Raw genomic sequence first — 19,624 nt, forward strand, 5'->3', positions numbered from 1 at the left:
GAGGACCTCTACCTGTACTCTTTGGGAGGGGCTACATTGTCCTATGTGACTGAATGATATAGGTTAATGTAGCTCCATGCCACGTGTTAAGAGACTGAATTCTGGGAGTGCAGTGGAATAGATGCCAGTTTCTTTCAGGGTCTCTGGGCTACTTCCAGCCAATGCTTCTACCAAAAACAAGACCCCTTTCACGGCCCTACAGATTTTCACATCTCAGATAATCTAACATAGAAAGTAAGTCACAAATATGCCTAGAGGCTTTTTCTTTAGGTAACTCTATATCCTGTCAAGATGATAACTAATATTAATGATCACAATTTGGAATCAATCTCCCTCTTCCTCGCCCTGCTTCCCTGATTATCTTTCTGAATTTTCTCTAAAGAATGGTGTAGTAGCTAATCTTGGCTGTCAACCTGCCCCATTTTGGCAGAGGGAACTTCATTTGTAGAATTGCCTCCATAAGACTGGTCTCTAGGGATGTAGGAAAAATTCAGCCCACTGTGGGTCTTATGTTTTCTAGGTAGGTGGGCCTGTGCTATGTAAGAAAGCTAGCTACCTGTGAGCCAGGAAGTAAGCCAGGAAGTAGCATTCTTCAGTGGTTTTTGATTCAAGCTCCTTCCTTGATTAAGTTTCTGTCTTGCCTTCCCTCAAAGATAGACTGTGACTTCTTAGTCAGATAAACCTTTTCTCCCCCCAACTTGCTTTTGGTCATTATTTTTATCAAGGTAACTGAAAATCAAAGTAGAACAAATGGGCATGGGCACAGAACTCTGCATTCTGTTGGAACCAGTCGCCATCACACCCTGTTGCTCAGTGGGGCTGTGAGTTCCATGAGATAAGTGGGGTTCTGCCATCTAGGCTTTGTGGGAGCCAGTGTGAATCCCAGTTCTGCTTCTCCTCAGGAGGACTGAAGTGTTGAAAATTAGAATCAGCTGTAAGCATTTGCAGCCTCACATTCAGCACTACAGATCAGAAGTTGCTGGAAGCTATTTTTGGAGAACTCCTAATAAGTACAGAACCAAAATACAGACATGGTTGTTAACACCATGGGAAATGCCAAATTCAAGTTGGAGTGCAGCCAGCGGAGAACAGAGTCCTAGAGAGCTTATCTCCCAGCAGATCTTTATTATGTATGAGATAGGAGGCTCAGATGAGTGTTCTCTCTCTCTCTCTGTATATACACATCTCTGTATGAGTGTCTCTGTGTGTGGTGTGTGTATATGTGTATGTTAATGTGTGTATGTGAGTATGAGTGTGTGTGTCATGGCATCTGTGTGGCGGTCAGAGGACCACCTCAGGTGTCAGTTCTCAGTTTCCACCTTGTTTGATGCAGACTCTGTCTTGTCATTCATCAGCACATTTGCCAGGGTAACAAGCCTGCTAGCTTTGCTTAAATTCTTTGCTTCTGCTAAGCATCTCCTCATATAGTATTGGATTTAGACCCATGTTCCATGTTATCTCTTCTTGCTTTGCTTTCATTTTTTAAACACATAACTCTCTCTCTGTCTCTCTCTCTGTCTCTGTCTCTGTCTCTGTCTCTGTCTCTCTCTCTCTCTCTCTCTCTCTCTCTCTCTCTCTCTCTCTCTTTCACCTCGGGGAATTATTGAGTTCATGAGGCTTTCTAACAGTGCATGTGTGACTTCACAGAGCCCAGACAGAAATACAGAAGTCTTAGCTTGTATGGATGATGGCTTTCTGACAGCTGCATAAATGGAGCCATCTCCCCCAGCTAACCCCTCACCATTTCTATGCTAGATGTCTCTAGAGATTATATGACTTTATTCAAGTAGGCCAGAAACACAACTGGCTGGAAGGTGCAGGAGAGAGTGGCTAAAATCTTAGGCGAGAGTCCAGTGACCTCCCACTCCCTCCTCCTATGAGGGGGGATCATCAAGCATCAGCAAGATAATCTTGAAAGTCTCTTGCAAGTAGCCGAAGATGCTCTGAGGATGATGAGAACTGTTATGCTCAGAGGGTCATGCTATACCTCAGAACCCCATTTGTTCTCTGTTGTACCTCATTTGTTCCAGGGGTTTGTGCTACATAAACCCCTATACAAACACTTCTTCATTCTATACTTCTGACCTTGAACTAAACATCATACCTCCCTTTAAGGTTCCCCTATACCCATGGCACCCAAACAACCCATTATGTCCCCCCACTCCAGTCAACAACATTTGAACAAAATATGACTGTATGCTCAGATGTTTTTCTCTCTAGATCAAAGCCTTCATCATAACGTCCTTGTTAACTGAGACTAAATAACCAAACTGGAATATTCTTTTCTAAAAGTAACAGGATGTACTTATAGGGCATGTGGCTGCCCTACTACCAGCTTTAGCTGGGAAAGCACGGGGTACTACATACTTGTGCTCCTATTAGTAACATGACTGACATATAGATCCATGACTGTCGTCTACATAGTTTATGGACCTCTGCTCAGCAAGATTTCATTAGGCTTTAGTTGAAGCCTTTTGAAGCTTAAGCAGATGCAGTTTTAGTTTGGCAATGTATTGGGTATAGATCTTCAATCGTCATTTACCCATCAGCACACTCATCTGTCCTCCCTTAGAGACACACTCCCGTTTAGGTTACCGATTAAGTTGCCCCACTCATTATCTTCTGAAGATTCTTGTTGTGCTAGGGCATCAACTGTGCCTCTTCTAGAACATATTCTAGAGGGAGACCTGCGTGTGTCCATCAAAGGTGATGGTGTTGGTGCACTAGGAGGGCATCCTAGTGCTTCAGGTTTCTCCAGACTCCTGATTGCTGGAAAAGGAACCTAATATGGTCTTCAAAGGCCTACTTGTGGGGTAAATACATTGTCATGGCACCGGCCCCACTGCGTGCATCCAGTTTGATGGAGTAGTAGGTCAACCTAGTTCCCACAGCAGACTGATCCCCACTGCCCAAAGTGTCAGCCAGGTAATACTTGGTTCACTTGAAAACATATCCTACTTCAGTGTGTGTGTGTGTGTGTGTGTGTGTGTGTGGTGTGTAGGGCCACCTGGACATTTGATATTTGTGGCAAAAAAGGGGGGAGAAAAATATCTAGTGGTTGATAGCATTTAGTTTGGGGAAACTTGGCGCTTTATTATTATTATTATTATTATTATTATTATTATTATTATTATTATTATAATTTATAAAGCATGATGTTCTCAGAGTTCATCCATGTTGTACCATTAACCAACATTTCATTCCTAGTAGTGGCTAAGTAGTATTCTATTTATGAATATATCATACTTTGTTTATATAGTCATCTATCCTTTGGGTTTGTTGGTTTGTTTCCATCTTTTGGTTGTTTATTTGTTTTCTTTCGTTACTTCTTCCCTCTCCTCTCCTCCATCTTCTCCCTCCCCCCTCTTTTTCTCTCAATGCTAGTCACCCATTCTCATGTCTTATATGTGTTGGCCAGGTAGCATACCACAGTCCTCTCTTCTGTCTAGGTGTCTGTGTAAGAAAACATCTTTAGACACCCCCACCCCCCAAAGCCCCCTTTCTCTTATTCTTTCTTCTGGGGGGGGGTTGGAGTCCGTTGTGTTTAGATCTCTGATTTATTTTGCATACATTTTATATGTAATATATGAAAGTTGTTTTTACATGCCAATGAACACCACCTTTGTATCTAGTCTTTCTGTCACTTACAGAAGGTACCATGCCTTCCTCCAGTCGACTCATCTCAGCATCCTTGTACAAACTGGATGGAAGTGCATATTGTTTCCCTCTGGCCATAACGTTCTCATTCACTATCTCACTTTTTATCCACTGTGGGCAACCACATGGATAACACACTGGGCATGCTGTTGCTCAAACAGAGCAGAGATAGCCTGCCTACAAGATTGCATGTGTTTATTTTTGAACTTGGAATAGAAAAGGGTTTTCCAAGCATGAGAGAAAATTTAGAATCTGTAAAAGAAAAAAGATGGAAGCATATGAGTTTATAACATTTTTAAAAACTGTTTGGCAGAGAAGAGCTTAAACAAAGCAAAACAAATAAATCTGGGGAGAGAGTGTAGTCTTCAGGGCATGTGATGGATAGGGAGCTGATAGCCACAATCACTGATGACACATACAAAAGTCACAGAGAAGTCTGGGAGATTTTTAAAATGTCTTTGGGAGGAAAAGGAGAGTGGACATAAAACTTGTTTATAGCTTTTTGTGTAGCCTCTCTCTCTCTCTCTCTCTCCTTCCCTCCCCTTCCTCTCTCATGTGTGTCTCTGTCTCTCTCTCTTTCTCTCTCTCTCTCTCTCCCCTTTCCCTCTCCTCTCCCCCCTCTCATGTGTGTGTGTCTCTGTCTCTCTGTCTCTCTGTCTCTCTCTCTGTCTCTCTCTGTCTCTCTCTCTGTCTTTCTCTCTCTCTCTTCCCCTCTGTGTGTGTGTGCATGCACACAGATACATGCACACATGGAGGTCAGAGGCCAGGTGTCTTTATAGGTTATGGTTCACCTTATTCTCTGAGGATAGACTCTCAGAACCTGGAGCTTATGGATTCAATTCATCTGGCTAGCCAGCTTGCTCTGAGGAATCCTTGCGTTTGCCTCCTGCAAGCTGGGATTATGGATGGGCTGTCAGGCATGCTGGCTTTTATGCCAATTCTAGGGATCTGAACGCTAGTCTTTATTAGGCTTGTGCAGACTGTGCTTTATCCACTGAGCCATCTCCCAGGCCTTCAGTGCAACTCTTAAGTAATATACAAATGAGAAATAAATAGAAAGGTAAAGGTGAACATTCTGGGACAGTGCTGCTAAGATCTGATGATGATGTGGGGCAGGTGTGCTTAGGCACAGAAAGGGGTGAACTGTTGTGACCATTATGATGACCATTGTGGGCAGCAACTTGCTGGTGCCCATTAAAAATCAAACTGCTTAGATTCTGACCCATCAATTCCATTGCTGGGAATTCATGCTGAACTGACTGCCTCCCCCTAAAAAAAAAAAAAAAAAAGAGCAAAGGCTAGAAAACAAGCTTGGAAATACCTACATGTCTAACATATCCAGAACACCCAACAATCACAAGACAGCTTGTATATCCTAACATAGAAAAGCCCCAGAATGTCTTCAAAGGGAATATATCAAAGACTGAAAATTACCCAGCATATGTACCGAGATGCAGGCACTTTGTAAATATAAAATTTAAACATGTAAAATAAAGTGTAAAGGTAAATATGCTATGTGAAACATTAAAAATATAGGTATACACAAATACATCACCATATTGGTCTAAGTACGTCCTGCTGTTATTTGAAGGGTATGTTAAGCAACTGTTAGTAGTGAGCCATTTGGGAAGAGGGACTGAGAAGGAGTGAACGCTAGTGGGTTTTGTTTTGTGGCAGTGAGCACTACCGAATGAGGTTTTGCACAATTTAGATATTTTAAAAACTGTGGCCCCTTGCAAATCGCATGTGTGCAAGAAGAAGGCTATGTATGGACTAAGATACATTCTCTCTGTTCTCTCTCCCTCCTTCCTCCAATCTGTCTATAAAACTCGCATAGATTTGTAAATATCTGTTTGTATAAAAGGTATGTACCTTTTAAGCATGCCTAACTCTCCCCCTCCAGGTGCAGTTGTGGAGTATGCTGTCAGGCTACTGTGGTCTAGGAGGCGATGGGGTGCTGGGGTGCTGGGGTGCTGGGGTGCTGGGGTGCTGGGGTGCTGGGGTGCTGGGGCCAAGAGCCTTCCAGAGAAGGCTGCCATGTGCTCACATCTACTTACTCCCTTCCTTTTATGTTTGGTGACATATGTATCACCAAAGACTTACCACTGAGGTCAAGTCAGTGTGTGTTGTTAGTGGCACTGAGGACGCTTGAGCAGCCATTACCACTCTGTCTTCTGAGCTCAGTGCCTCACCTATTCTTTCAGCTCTGGTCACCAGCGTTCTTCCTTCTTGGTCTGGGAACCTGGCTCTTCTGATCTTTGGTGTCCACCTATTTCACATAGGATGTTTCATGCATCATCTGAGTTGTAGCTCGTGACTGGATTTTCTCCCATTACAAGACTGACTAATATCTCACTGGATGTCTAGACTTCATTTTGCTTATCCATCAATGCACTGCTGGGGAAACTGGCTAATGTCAACAACACTGCTTTGAACCTGCACAGCTGTTGTTCTGCTTTTGCTGCTTCAGATGTCCAGATGCCCAGGGGAGGACTACCTGGATTGTATGCTAATTTTGTATACATTTTAAAATGTATTTACTTCATTTGTATTTGTGTCTCACCCGCATGTCTGTGCACTGTGTGCATGCAGTGCTCATGGAGGCCAGAAGAAGGCATGAAACCCCTGGAACTGGAGTTACAGACAATTGTGAGCTGCCATGTGGGGGATGGGAATTGAAACTTGGTCATCTGGAAAAGCAGACAGTAGCGCTCTGAACCACCAGGCTACCTCTTCACTCCCCCTATCCCCCGTGCTAATTTTTGAGGCACCACTACACTGCTTGTTACCAGTTTCTTTACACTTATTTCAGGGTTTTCTCGCAGGTTTTAATTATGTACGCTAGTACGTAATTAAGTATATATTTTGAATATCAGTCATCCCAATGAATGTGGCAAGTATTAAGTTTGATTGTGGCAGGGGCACATGCGCGTGTGGAGACCAGAAGTTAACACTGGTTGCTTCCTATGTCTTACCTCACTTCGCTCACTGAGGCAAGACTCTCTTGATAGACCAGGAGCTTGATATTTTGCTAGTCTAACTAGCCATAGCCAGCTTACTCCCAGGGGCTCTGGCATCTACTTCCCAGCACTGAATTTACAGGTGGGCCAGAAGATCAACCCAACATTATCTGGGTGTTGGGGATTCAAACTGTGATTTTCATATCTGTACAGTGAACACTTCACCCACCCAGTCATCTGCCCATGTCCTCAGTATGAAACCTTCAAACAGAATTTGTTGTTGTTGACTTTCCCCTCTGATTTCCTGTTCTATTCAGACCTTATACTCTTCTACCCCCAGTGGCTTTCTCTCCACTCTGTAGCTTTGACCTACAGTTTCTCATTTGTATATTAAACAGTTACAGTACTCACAGGCACGTCCAAGGCAGATCAGTGTCTGAAGGCCTGATTCTCAACCTGTGGGTCAGGACACCTTGGGCAGGTCACATATCAGATATCCTGCCTATCAGACACTTACATTACAATTCATAACAGCTGCAAAACTACAGTTATGAAATAGCAACAAAAATAATTTTATGGTTGGGGGTCACTACAGCATGAGAAACTGTATTAAAGGGTCTCAGCGTTAGGAAGGGTGAGAACCTCTGATCTAGACAGAGCTCCTCATATGACAGCTATGGTGGCATGCAAACACAGAATGCTATCATACTGGGCAGATGCAGAGCTGAGGGCCACTGATAGGACCTGGGTATACGCTCTGTCAACTCTGCTACTACCTAGAATACTGGAAGTTCCAGGAAAAAGGAGCTTTATAGGGGCTGGAGAGATGGCTCAGTGGTTAAGAGCACTGACTGCTCTTCCAGAGGTCCTGAGTTCAATTCCCAGCAACCACATGGTGTCTAGCAACTATCTGTAATAGGATCTGATGCCCTCTTCTGGTGTGCCTGGAGACAGCTACATTGTACTCACATGAATATAGTAAAATTAAAAAAAGAGCCTTTATTAAAAAAAAAAGAGAGGAGCTTTGTAGACTACATTGTAATTTTGTGGAATCCCTAATTAGGGTAATAAAAATGTGCTATACACGTACAGTGCAGTTTTATTCAGAAAAATAAAGTTAAACCATTTTCAGGAAAATGGTTGACCCCTGAAATTATTATTTTAAATATATTAATGTATATTTTATTAACTCAGAAACACAAATATCACATTTTTCTATTGTATGTAGTTCCACACATATATGGGGACACACACACACACGTATGTGTATATATAGGTGTGTGTGTGTGTATGTGTGTGTGTATGTATATACAATTACATAGAAGCAATGAAGCTACAAAGGAGACCACACACTGGGAATAAAAGGTGACAAAGAAGAAGAAGAGGGCAATAAAACTCATATGACCTGAAAGTAGAAAGGAGTCTACTGGGGTGGACTGGTGTGTGTGTTGGGGGGTGGGGTGGATAAGGAAGAAAAGTGAAATCAACAAAAACAAATTTTGCTTGAAAATGTCATAATGAAAGCCAGTACTGTGTATCCTAATCAAGACTGACCATCACACACACACACACACACATACACATACACACACACACACACACACACACACACACACACACACACACTCACCCAAAGCAATTCCTACTTAGTTTAGTATTCTTTTTGCAAGCTGAGGGAGTTAGGCCTTAGGGCTTGGTGTTTCCATCCAGGGTGCTTTGGGGCATATCCCACATGGTTTAGGCTTAGGTGAACCATGCATTTCTAAGAAGATGACAGAAAATGGAAGATAAAACGCTGCCGCGTAATATTGCATCAAGGAGCAGTAGAAGGCAGGGAAAAACAGCCCTGGGGGTCCAACCAGCATTTAACTCTTCAAAACATTTCCCTAATATTCAGAGGAGGTGGTATCTATACAAAAAAGTTTATCTCATCTTTTCCACTCAAATTTGCAATTGGCCACGTGCTACACACACCTGGCAGGAAGTATATTTAACAGAATATGCAAATATCTCTTGCCCAAACGGGCTTCCATTTTCCTATGTACTTTTTATAGCTTCCTTGCTTTGAGTTTTATTTACCAGTTACAAATTTTAACAATCCTTGTCAGTGAGTGAGTGTGTGTGTGTGTGGTGTGCATGTGTGTGCGTGAGTGTGCATGTGAGTGTGTGGCATATATGTGATTGTGTAGTGTATGTGTGTAGAGAGAGTGTGTGGTGTATGTGTAGAGTGTGTGTGTGTGTGTGTGTGGGATGTGTATGTGTATATGTGTGGGATGTATGTGTGTGTATGTATGTGTGCATGTGTGGTGTGTATCTGAGTGTGTAGTGTGTGTAGAGTATGTGGGATGTGCATATGTGTGTATGTATGTGTGTGAGGGTGTGGTATGTGTGTGTGTGAGGGTGTGGTGTGCATGTGAGTGTGTATGTGTATGAGAATATGTGTATTTTATATAGTTCTTGGTATGGTGAGAAAATGTGTCTGTTGTGTTACATTACTTGGTGTGTGGCATTTTGTCTCTGCAGCCCTAGAAAACTCAAATGGCTCCCAACATGTGGTGGTCTCCTAGTGCTGCAGAATCCAGGGCCAGTAAGACCAGCACTCTTGACCTTGCTGGGCACACTGGGTCCTGGCACAGAGGGCCAGCAGCTTTGGTACCAGACATCCTTGACTTCTAAACTGCATTAGGTTTCCTCTGTCTGGATTCTTGGCTTTCCCACATTAATGGTGTAGGATGGTAATGTCCTCTCCTGGTGTACCTGAAGGACGATTTAACATACTGAGGGATTTGGGCTTGCTTGGCCGGTGCCTGGCCCACTAAGGGCCCTCGGTTAACTTTTGTTACCAGACGTCCAGGTGTAGCCTCTCTCTTCCATGAGACCGCGCCTCTTGTGTCAGTCCTTGGTTTCAAGTCTGTGCTGTTCGCTTTTGCCTTGCCACTGTGTTTATTTAAGGAACCATTCGTTTGGGTAAAACCTCCCAGCGTTTAGGTTTTGGCCGAGTGGGCTGGAACACTCTGTGGAGTATTTATAGCCAGAAACATTTGTGCTCCTCAGACCACATGACTTGACGTCTCCGAAACTTGAGCAAGCTCTGGTTTGCTTTGGACCTTTAAGCCTTTCTGCGGTGTAGAGGAACGTGAAGGCTCCAGCGGCTCTCACTGGTTTGTAACTCTCTCAGAACCACTACCGTGAGCCAACTGAACTGCGGTCCCCATCAGTTGTCACACATGACTCTTGAGTGTCACCATGCAGGTGTGCAGATGGTGCAGACAGTGGGCCAGATGCTTCAGGTCTCTGGGTTTTACCTCAAGTGTTTAACAGACAACATCAGTGGAGGAAAAAGCCCAAACCAAACCAAACCAAACCAAGCCAAACCAACCAAAAACAACATTAAATAGCAACACCCCTAAAACCCAACTTGTTTTTCAAATTTGGGCCTAGGTGAGTGAGTCCTGAATGCAGGAAGAAAAACCACATTTTTTTTTTCTTCTATACACCTGTGTGTGCACAAGGTAGGATTTATGAAGTTTGTCCTTTTTGAAAAAGAAATCATTTGACTCCCAGCCAATACCAGGCCTTTAATGTGCATTCTGGCAATGCCTCTAAAACCATTTGAGAGCAGGCCACAAAACAAACAAACAAACAAACAAACAACCACGTTGGCTGATGGAGGACTGGAGGCAGACTGAGCAGACTGTGTGGCGGGAAATATTGGAGAAATGAAAGCTGATTTTTCAGTCTCTTCTTGCCAGAAAGCCAAAAGCAAAGCTGGAATGTTGTGGTTCTGGCACTTTCTGTGCCTCCCAGTCATTTTGCACAGATGGTTCTGGTTTAGGGCCACGATGCCCCATCTACTGGAGGGAAAGGAACCCAGCGAAGGCTCCTATTCTCATGCCAAAGTATACTCTCTACTGCAGGGAGAAAATGAGAGCCGCTTAGAAAGCCACCAATTAGGGTGCAGAAGCTGAATGGTTCAGTGACCGTGCGATGCTGAAACCCACATTTTCCTTTGGATTATGTCACCTGGGGGACGCTGACAGGGACTCTCTACTGCTCAGCCAGTCACAGTTGCATGATACTGAAAGGTTTGGGCAGGCCTACTTTGTCAGAAAAGAGAAAGACGCTGAAAAGCAGAGAGACTTGCCATTTACCAAGGGTCTGGGATACAGAGCAGGATTCCCAAGTGGGAGTTTGCATCAACCTTTCTATTCCTAAACGGGGAAAACCTCACTCATCTCTCTCTTTTTCTTCCCATTTTCCACAGTTGACCTTTCACCCTGACTTCCTCTCTTGTAAATTTCTCTTCTGCCTACTTTCTTCAGTATTGTAATGGTTACTGTTAATCATTTAATAGGATCTGGAATCATCTAGGAGACTGACCCTCCAGGCCAGGGATTCTCAACCCCTGTGACCCTTTACTACAGTTCCTCATGCTGTGCTGACCCCCAACCATAAAATTATGTTATGAACCATAAGGTAAACATCTGATATGCAGAATATCTGGTAATGTGACTTCTGTGAAATAGGTCATTTGACCCCCAGAGAACCACTGTTCCCAGGCACACCTTTGAGGGATTAAGTTAGCCTCTGGGCATGCCTGTGAGGGATTACGTTAGTTAAATTAATTGAGATGGAGAGACATAGGTCAGATGTTGGTGACATTGTCTTAGAATGAATGAAAAAGAGAAAGCTAGCTGAGTAGAAGCTTCCACTTCCTGATAGAGGATGCAACGTGACCAGCTGCTTTAAGTTCCTGCTGCCTGAACTGTGTGCTGAAGTAAAATTTCTTCCTAGAGTTGCTTTGGTCCAGGCATTTTTTTTTCCCCAAGCAACAGGAAGAAAAACTAAGGCTCTCATCTGGTCAGAGTGGTTTAAGGTTGTCAGGGGAATTGGCGTGTTATGCTTTTTTTTTTTTTTTTTTTTTCTGTGATAAAACACCTGCTATTAACAACTTAAAGGAAGATGGACTCATGTTGGCTCGCCGCCTCTGAGGCTTCAGTCCTCAGTCCTTGGTTATGTTGATTTTAGACCTGTGTTGCTATAGAGCATCATGATTCTGGAAGCATGAGTTAGAGGCTACGTCACTTCCTGGCACACAGGAAGTAGAACTACAGAGAGGTCTGCCTCTAATGTCTTACTTTCCCTAACTAAGCTACATCTCCTAAAGTTTCTAGAACAGTAATTCACAACCTGTGGGTTTTGACCCCCTTTGGGGGGGTTGAATGATCCTTTCACAGAGGTTGTCTAAGACCATTGGAAAACCACAGAGATTTACAGTATGATTCATAATTGTGGCTGGAGAAATGGCTCAGTGGTTAAGAGTGCCTACTTTTCTTTTCGAGGACTCCAGCTTGGTCCCCAGCTTCCATGCTGAGCTTTCCCATTCCACTCGTAACTGTAATTCCAGAGGACCTGGTGCCTTTGACCTCCACAGGCATCTGCACTTATGTATACACACCTACTCCCAAACCCCAGAGGTAAAAAATAACAGTAATTCTTTTTAATGTCCACATCGTTTATGGGGCTATATTCTTTTGTTGCACTTGCTATATTTTATATGTCTCACTTACACATGTGTATATATTCCATATGCCTGTCAGAAGAGGGCGTTAGATCCATTGGAAGTGTAGTTTCGGATGACTGGAAGCTTCTATGTATGTCAGTCACATGTAGTCCCTGTGTAAGAGCAACAAGTGGTCTCAGCCGCTTAAGCCATCTCTCCAGTCTGTAGACTCTAATCTTACTGTTCTTCCCTAAGCAAAATAATGTAACAAAGACTGACTCAGGATATGTCTGACATCAACAATGGTTTTAGATTGGGGCTGGGGGAGTTGAGTAGGTTGTACACAGATACTGTATGTTTTACCTGAGTCACCAGAGCCTCTTAAGATTGTGGTATTGCAGAGGTGCCTAAAGAGCCTTTGAGTACTGCAGAAAAATCCCACTGGGATTGGCTTTGAGAAAAACATTTATGCAATACTTTAGAATTCACATCTTGATTTCCTGGGTCTTTTGCTTGATACTCTTAAATCTTCCTTGGGAAACAGGAAGGGCAGATGACAGTCTATGACATGAGCACCTCCAGCCCCATGTCACAGGTGAGAAAACTGGGACTCAGTGCTGTTAGTTTCTTTTTAGCCTCGAAGCCTTTAAACCTAGAACTGTACTCATTTCTGGCTCTGAGATTCTTAACAGTGCAGTACTATTGTTAGAGATGGGTAAGCATAATTTTGTGGGTTTTATCTATTTTTTTTTAAAAAGGAAGACAAAGCACACCATGATAGCAAAGCTCTCAGACCCTCAGGGCAGATGGTTTCTCTGTTTAAGTTGAGTGTGTACCACTAGTGTGTGAGCAGTGCCCCTCCTGAAGCACAGGGAGGGCTGTGCAGGCAAACACTGTCACAGCTCATCAAGTGGGAAGATTCACAAACAGCAATGGTTTCCAAGACCTGGCTCTGTGAATGAGTGAGCCAAGCTCCCAGGGTGTGGTCCTGCAACTCCATCAGTCAAAACTTGAAACAGACATTGGCTGAACTTCAGGGTCCACACTTGGAAGGCAAGGTATGATTCATTCTTGGTTTGTCCGGGTTTGTGAGCCCAGGCCAGGCTTCCACAGAAGAGCTGGGGAGGGACTTACAATCCTTCTCTAGAGAACTTGGCAGTAAGATTTCTAGGTTCCTCTTGGATAGAGAAGCAGCAGATGGGGTTCAAAGATTACTATAATACCAAAACCCTAAGGTGCTCAAGTACAAGTGCCTTAGATAAGATGACCCAGTATTTATACACAACTTACACACACACACACACACACACACACACACACACACACACACACACACACCAGAATTGAGGGGGGGATTCAGAATGTTCTACTATAGGTTGAAAGCTTAAATAACAGTCCTTCAAGGCTGGAAGCCCAAGACACAGATGTTGGCTTGGCTGGGTTCTTTTAGGAATTGTCTCCCAGGCTTGAACCAGGAATCTTTGGTCCGAGTCTCTTGGTATTAGTCTGTCTTATCAATATCTCTAAGGACACCAGCCAGATGGATCAGTACCTATCCCAGTGACCTCATTTCTACTTAGACCTCTTTAATGACCCTGTATCCAAAACAGTCACATTCTGAGATGCTGAGGGCTATTTTCAGGGGAGGGGGCATGGATTACCTCATAAAAGAATGTCAAATCATAAATGCAAATTCAGGTCCAGTGCTTCAGGAGAATGGCATGCAGGAGGAGTATCCAGATTAAGATTTTGAGCCTCTCAGTAGATTCATACATAGGTTGGTCGGTGGTTGCCACTTGTAGCTGTGACTGTTACTGTGCTGACAGGGGTGATGGGAGGATGCAGATGTCTCTCCAGGGATCACTCAAGTGGTAAAAATGGTGGTCTCCAGGGGCCTACATAGACATAGTGAGGTCACATCCAAGGGATAGGAAAGGAGAAGCTGCCACCTGGCTCTGGGTAGACCAGTTGGAGGTCTGAGTGGAAGCCAGCTGGCTCTGGGTAGAACTGTTGAGGAGCTGGGTAAAAGATGAGTGAGCAGACAGGCTTATTTCCTGAGGGTAAACCCATCACAACCAAATACCACTATTACCAGCACAGACCCTGCAATCAGAGTATTTACTTCCTTAGAGTCTCTGCTTCTTCTTACCCTGTTTGGGATATAGCTAGGGTACAGAATAAAAACTAATTTCTTGTGTGTGTGTGTGTGTGTGTGTGTGTGTGTGTGTGTGTGTGTGTGTTCATGTGTGTACAAATGCATGAGATGTGGTAGCATATGTATATGCATGCATGAGGGGGGCAAAAAAATCTCCTATGTCATTCCTCACATGTGCTGTCCGTCTTTGTTTTTGGAGACAGTTTCTTACTGGTTTACAACTCCCTGATTTGTCTAAGTTGCCTAGCCAGCAAACCCCAGACATCCTGTTTATGCCTCACCAGCACTCTGATTACAACCATGTGCTACCATGCCAGCACTGGGATTACAACTGTGTGCCACTGTGCCTGGTAGTCTTTTGAATGGGTTCTGGGGATCAAACTCAGGTCCTCGTGCTTGCACTGAGCTATCTCCCCAGCCTGGCCCCACACCGGATAGATTTAAGTGGAAAATGCTAACGTTTCATAAACTACTCACATGTACATATCTCAGTCATCTTTTGAGACAGACACTGACATGCACTTGTACAGGAGGGAGGCCTGAGCCCAGTCAGTAGGCTCAAGGGACTCTTTCACACTCCACAGCCACTGAGAACCAGGGAGCCATGTACTGAACACAGGTCTTATGGGCTGACATCTTTTTTATTGCATCAGAGTAATTTCTCCCTGTGAGCCAGGAGCAATGTCTTCACGAATAAATCTTTGTGCTAATGGAACTATCATGACAAGGCAACCTACACACAAGCCTTTGGGTCTGGATGCAGGCCATCAAATTAAGCTAGAGGAGGAGAGAGGAGCAAGCAGAGCTGGTTACAGGGCAGTTAGAAATGATGAGATCTGACCGGCCAGATATGAATCTATAGAAATACTCCTGTATTAACATTTAACCTGCCCAGTGCCGAGGTGGATGGGAGAGTATGACCTAGCCAGATAATTCAAATGCTTTAGCAAGTCGGGTGGACCTTGACTGTAGAAAGAAATGAGAGGATCACACAGGATCCAAAAGAAAGAATGGGGCTAGGGTCTGATTTACTCATGCTGGCTTGGTTCATGTTAACAATAGTTTGCAATGTCTACTCTGACTAGTGGTTTTAGTGTGACAAGGAAAAAGTAATTTTAAGCATTTATGGCTTGTCACAAGAGGTTACAGACTGAACAACAAGGAATCATAGTTTAGACACACTTGCAGCCTGTGAGTCAGGTTTGAGGGACTCCTCGTTGTGCTTGTGGTAGAAGCAAACTGTTTAATGGGAGCTCAGGAATAAGGTTGGAGACAAGGTCTCTGAAATGATGGGTCTTTGTGTCCCAACATCCACAACAGAAGACAGAATAATGGAACCATAGCTAAATACACAAAGTATTGAACCATGAAAAAGAGTCCCCCTGCCCCTGTACACACTTTTTTGTAACAAAGTTCTGCCTTGGCTGAGCAGGAGAAGTCAGAACATTCTAAGTTGTCATATGAGGTGACCATGCACTCCTGTGGATGAGGAGCTGGGACCCAGGTTCTGCTCTGTGTGTTGGGTGATCTTGGCTGTTAACTTGATTGGACCTAAAGTCAACCAGGAGATACAGGTCTGTGAGGCATTTCCAGGAAGCAGTAGCTGATAGGAGAAGACCTTCTTCAGAGTGAGTGGCATTACCTAGTAGCAGCCCAGATGAGAAGAGACCTGACAAAAGAGCAGTACTGTTTGCCTACCTGTCTTCTCTTCTTGCTGGTGATCTGGTGTGTTTGCTTACCTGTCTTTGATTCTTGCTGGTGATTGGGTGACTGGTATCTGTCTTGTTGTATGGTCACCCTTCATTTACATCACAACACAGACTCTGATGTGCCTTCTGATATGTACTCTAGACCAGCTGCTCTTCTGGAATCTTCCAGAGTGTCAGTACTGGATTGTGCTACGTAGACACCTAGCTTTGTGGACCGAATAGCGAATGGGTTCTCATCCTCTGCCGTGTGCAAGTGGCAACTGTTGGACTCTTCAGTCCCTGCCGTGTAGGACAACATATCAAATCCCTAAATCTCTTTTCATGACATATACTCACTTTGTTGGTTCTGCTCTTCTGGAGAACCCTGACCAATGGAATCTGCTAGTCCTCCCCTAATTAGAAAACATTCAGCAGGTCTTCTTATGCCGTAGATCCTGAGCCATACACTGTTTCCAATGCATATTAAAGTCATGGTACAGTTACCACCAATAGATAGCCAGCATCTTTCAGGCACTGTATTGGTAGTCTGAAATGAAGTAGGGGAAAGGAATAATGCATCTCACTATTTTAAGTTCTATTTTACACAAGACAAACATATTTTTGCATCTGTATTTACTCCTCACACAACTCTGAGTGGATGACTCCCAGTGAGAAAATGAATATCACTTGCCATTTCCCCAAATTTTTTATTGTTCCTGTTCCAGGAAGAAAAAAGTATTAAAAATCAACATTTATTTCCAATAATACTAATTTCTCTACTCTTCTACACTTACCATTTCTTGTCTGGGATCTCTTCTGGCAAAGAGGCTCTTGATCAATGGTTTCCAGGGCCAATCCTGGAACTGACCTTGTGTCCATGTGACCAAGGCAGATGGATTTCTGGTCAGGTGGAACTCGATTTAGTATTTTTTCCACATAATCTGGCAGACAGTCCTATCTCCACAAGTGCATGTTGAAACAGATACTCCTGAAACAGCCCCCAAAGTCAAATGGAAACACTTAAAAACAGCAACAATTGCAGCACCAGCAACTTAATTGTTTTCCCAGTTGAGACCATGGCACACACTCCCAGACAGAAATGTAAAAATGCCACCAAGGTCTTTGTGAGGGTTTGAAAGGGGTCTTTATTCTGGATAGGGGGAGTGTGGGGTGGAGTGACACACTTGGATAGTCACAATGTGGAATGATAGGTCTTTTTCAGGTTTGGATGTCGACAAAGATGAGAGTGAAATCAATAGGCAGCCTCTCAGGATGGAACGGGAGGGCTGGAAGGGTGCTTCATTCGGTAAAACATTTGCCTCATGATTCTGAGGACCTGATTTTGGTTCCCAAGGCCCATGGTGACCAGCACTTGTGTCTCATCATTGGAGATCTAGTAGGCAGACAGGCAGATCTCTAGAACTCACTGGCTGGCTAGGCTAGCCCACCTGGTAAGGTTCAGACTGACAAGAGGATCTGTCTCAAACACAAAGTAGAAGGTACCTGAGGAATGATATCTGGGGTTGTCTCTTGACCTCTACAGCCATACTTTCAATACAGTAGCCTATACACACACACACACACACACACACACACACACACACACACACACCATATGTACACACAAACACAGGTGCACATGTGTGAATGAATAGAATGAGATTTTACTTCCAAAGATCTTCCTTCTAGACTATTTAAGGTCTTGGTGACTATAGAGCTTGAGCAGCTTTAGGGATTTTTTTTTTTCTTGCTTTGAAGTGACACAGAGCAGTTGATATGCAGGTATCAGGCTCCTTTCATCCCCAGTACCCAACACAAAGGTGAAAGATTTGGGCTGGGTGAGTACTGGCTCAGTACCATGCCCAGATGCCACTTCTAGCTACTCAGTCTTGCTTCTCCACTTTGTGTCACGTATTAGTATGCGAATGACATTATGTTAGGGATAAGCTTTAATGTTCTATAATTTATGAGAAAAATAACATTTACAAGCTTGGTACCTTGACTATTATTAGTGCTGCGGGCATCTGTTGGTTTTGGCTTCCAACAAACCTTTCCTCATTTTTCTTATCATGAAATTGACCTTCCTGCTTCCTTCCCCATGATTCTGGTGATACCTACTCATGGCAGTGATAGGCAGAAGGGAGGTCAAGAATGATCTGGAAAATATGTAGTCACAATAATCAGAGGGTTTGGTACCTACTAGTGTGAGAAGGCTGCTAAGACTGGTACATGGTTGACTGTGGGTAGGCAGTGTCACTACTAATGAGCCACAGAAATCTGGAGAGAAGCAGGTCATTGGTGAGCAGAGACCAAGGCTCCTATGGGCTGTGTGTGGGGTGAAGTCAGATAGGTTGTCAGTCATAGAGCCCTGAGCATCTTCCATGTACCACCCATTCCTTCACACTTGTGCCTGGCTCAAGCAGCATTCATAGTCTTTGTCTTTGTTAAGACAAAGGACCAGGAACAGAACTTTATTGATTCACTGTTATGGAGGCTGGGAACACCAAGATCAAATGCTGGTATCTTTGTTAGGACTTACATTTTTTTTTTCTCATGATGTAGTTAGTACAAGATGTTATGTGCTGAGGGAGAACGATAAAGAGGGGATGGGGATGGGGATGGGGATGGGGATGGGGATGGGGATGGGGATGGGGATGGGGATGGGGATGGGGATGGGGATAAAGGTAGAGTAGGAGAGAGGAATAAGGAGGGCACAGGAAAAAAGGAAAGAGAAGTAGAGGAAGAGGGAGACAGAGACAAAGAGGGAGGGGAAGGAGAGGGAGGGGGAGGGGGAGAGGGGAAGAGGGAGGGGGAGGGGGAGAGGGAGGGGGAGGGGGAGGGGGAGGGGGAGAGGGAGAGGGAGAGGGAGAGGGAGAGGGAGAGGGAGAGGGAGAGGGAGAGGGAGAGGGAGAAGAGGGAGAGGGAGAGGGAGAGGGAGAGGGAGAGGGAGAGGGAGAGGGAGAGGGAGAGGGAGAGGGAGAGGGAGAGGGAGAGGGAGAAGAGGGAGAGGGAGAGGGAGAAGAGGGAGAGGGAGAGGGAGAGGGAGAGGGAGAGGGAGAGGGAGAGGGGAGAGGGAGAAAGCAAGCAAATTAGCAGGAAAGGAGTGAATTTACTCCTGTGGTCACAACGTTAATATATTTATGAGGGGAAACCTTGTGACCCAAATACCTTTTAAAGGTTCCATTTTCCAAAACTATCCCAGTGACTATCATATTTTAATATGGAGGTCTGGCAGACAGGTATGAGCCATTCAGACTCCAGTTCACTGTTAGTGAATGGTGCCTTGCCTGCCACTCATTTAGTTCACTGTTTGTAAATGGCGTCTTGCCTGGCACTCATCTGGTTCAGTTCGTGAACGGTGTGTTGCCTGACACTCAGGATGGCAATTACTCACTCTTTTCTAGGCCCTTTTGATTTTTGCCTCCCACACAGACATGGGTAGAGCCTTTGATCCCTGTAAATCATTGCTAGGGTTGCTGTTCCTTCTTCTGGTCATGTACTCTCTGAGGGTTTGATTGCTAGTGGGGTATTTCTGAGGTTCCAATGAAAGAAAGGTCTTGGATATAACAGAGGACACAAACAAAGGGGATTCTCTGAGGCTACAAGATTTAGGCTCAGATGGTAAAAGGTTAAAGCCAACTATTGTAAGTTATTCTCTAAT

This window comes from Arvicanthis niloticus, chromosome 11, assembly GCF_011762505.2.
Source record: "Arvicanthis niloticus isolate mArvNil1 chromosome 11, mArvNil1.pat.X, whole genome shotgun sequence".
NCBI lineage: Eukaryota > Metazoa > Chordata > Mammalia > Rodentia > Muridae > Arvicanthis > Arvicanthis niloticus.